Here is a 2548-nt window from a genome sequence, read left to right as displayed (position 1 = left end):
AAGAGAACAGGAAGGTGGCTGTGGCTGTGCTGCATGTGAGACAGTGAGGACGTGCTCAGGAAGCATGGAACAAGGACTGGCTGGAGAACTTAGTCTGATGAAGCAAGTTTTCATCTAAATCTACTTGTCTGATGATAAGCCCCATTTCAGGTGACACAATTTGGCCTTAGTAGGCTTCTCCTTTCACGAACAGTCTGCAAGTGCTGGTGTGATTTAATGTAATGCATTCTAATGTGTTTCCTACATTTTCACCAATCAAAAGTGTGTGTTCTGATTTGGGAGCTGGGAGTGGCTGTCTCATTGTAAGCAGTGGCACTAGAGATACCCTGCCTGAGGCCCATTCCTTCAGCTGAAGTTTATAAAATGTCACAAGTTATAATATTTACTTCTTTTCAGCACAGGCAGCATACTTACTGATGAGCTTATTATGGGAAGAAGCTGCATACAGGCAGGCTTCTGCTACCCATGGCAAAAAAAGGTTTGATCTGAGCAGGACCTCTCCAGACCCCTTCACCCTCACTTGGGAGGTGAGAAACAGAGCACATATGAAAGCTGCTTTGTGACTTGCCAGTCTTTTGGCAGTACTTCAGAGCTACGGCTATTTTGAGTAATGGATCTTGGGAGTGGAAAAAGGCTTTGTGGCAAACCTAGCATATGCATTTCTGAGAAACACATTCGGTTCCTATATGGTTATTTTTGTGTGTTTTGACAGGAAAAATCGAACAGTGAGGAGAACATGCTCAGAGGAGTTGGATTACAGCTTACAGTGTATTTGAACCCAAAGTTACACAATTTCATGAAGAACTGCGTGCAGAAATGGTTTCTGATTTTGCTTACAACGGCTGAGGTATAAAATCCTTGTTATTTGTGAATTTGTAGAGGAAACAGAAACGTTTGCTAGGTGGCGAATTGCTGAAAATGTTACACCTGCAAGAAGGTAGAAGAGTCCTTAAGAATTCAGTGCTGATTAGCATTGATGAAATATGGGATATGTGGTGAAATATATCCTTCAAAAACTGACACTTATATATTTGGCGTTTGGAGCTTGCATTGGTTGTTCACCCTTCAGTCGTATTATGACACACATATAGTTTCTAGAGTATTACTGTCTTGCATGCTGTGATAGTTTTACTGATCACCAGCATTTTAGTTTCCTTATCATTCTATTTTTATTATTAATTTTCTTCTCAAACGTGCTGATCTCTGAGTAACAGCATTGCTTCTGGCGGAGTCGTGCTATTTTCAAAAGAAACATCACAGTATGAGAAAAGTGCGTTGCAGGAAAAGGCACTGTCTTATAACAAAGTTTGTTTTTTAAGCTCAAAATAAGCAGGATTTGAATGTTATTAAATAACATTTTTGTGAGAAGGAACTGGATTTAGAAAAATGAACTGATTCTTCAGCCAGATCTGTCATGATCTGGCTGATGTCAAAAGCAGCTGGGAGATTTGGCCTGAGAATCAAGGTTGTTTTTTCTTTTTTCTTCGTCAGAGTTTGTAAGAGATTTGGAGGGACATAACATTTATTTCCTACTTCCCTGAGCTTCAGTCCAGGCCTTGGAAAAACCCATCTGACAGTGAGTTTGTTTGTATATTTCAAATTTTTTCCTAAGTATGCTAGGCTCATTAGCAAGCCTTGGAAAATGCATACTTTGTTGAAGTTAATATGGAAAACAAGATACTGAGGGCTCAAATCTGTCTCCAGAATATAAATAAGCATACCTTCCTTTGGAGCAGGTTTTGACTGGAGTCATACTGGAACCCTTGTTTCTGGGAGAGTTACGAATGTGCTTTGCTAGGAGATGCTGTTCCTTAAAGAGCTCGTGAGGCCTACAAGGTCTACATGCAGAATGACTGCAGTGCATGGCACCATGTGGCTTGAACAGGACCTCGCTTGTGTTGGCAGGAGATGCTGCTGGCAGGTACTCTGCCATGGAAGCTCCTGGAATACTTGGCTGCGACACGTCGTGAGGACATGGCGGTGACAGCTCAACGCTGACCAGACTTCTTCAATCAATACGCAACGCCATTTAAATAGCAGAGGAGCCCAATCAAAAGGTGTTGCTCAAAACTGTGCTTCCAAGGCTGAACCAATAAATTAATTCTTGACATTGCATGAAGCAGTCATATTTAACTCTGCATCTCCATTTCTATGGTAATTTTTGAACTCAAAGATTGGGTTTGAGAATTTCATATGTATTAAATGTCTGTGTAAGCTCTGCTTACCCACTTGGCACAAGGTGGTTGTTTCCGCATGGATCAGAATTTATACTTCCCATTAAGCCAAAGTAATTTCTATTCATGTTGTCACATGAAGTTGGGTCCTTTGGTGATCCTCTAATTCCAAAAGCCCAGTTGTTAAGTAAGGTTTGATTGAAGGAGTCTCTTTTTTAAGTCAAGCTTATGGTAATGTTAGAGAACACTAAGAGAGCAGAACTGCACCGTACTGAAGGATGTGGGGTGTCTCAAATTGCTGCTAGAGAAAAATACATTCTGAGGCAATGTGTAAAGCTTTTAATTTGAAACATGCTCTGGTGTTCAAGTCCCCC

At 40.9% G+C, this 2548-nt stretch overlaps 1 long non-coding RNA gene across 1 annotated transcript; it reads left to right on the top strand.

The window, feature by feature from the left end:
- The first annotated feature begins 719 nt into the window (after positions 1-719).
- LOC104909469 (uncharacterized) lies at positions 720-2059 on the top strand. Its single transcript, XR_014881748.1, has 3 exons — positions 720-847; positions 1492-1576; positions 1906-2059. It is a non-coding gene; the product is annotated as an uncharacterized LOC104909469 (long non-coding RNA).
- Positions 2060-2548: the final 489 nt, after the last annotated feature.

Source organism: Meleagris gallopavo, chromosome 2 (assembly GCF_905368555.1).
Source record: "Meleagris gallopavo chromosome 2, MGAL_WU_HG_1.1, whole genome shotgun sequence".
NCBI lineage: Eukaryota > Metazoa > Chordata > Aves > Galliformes > Phasianidae > Meleagris > Meleagris gallopavo.
Note: the sequence above shows the minus strand (reverse complement) of the source record. Positions and strands in the feature narration are given on the sequence as shown.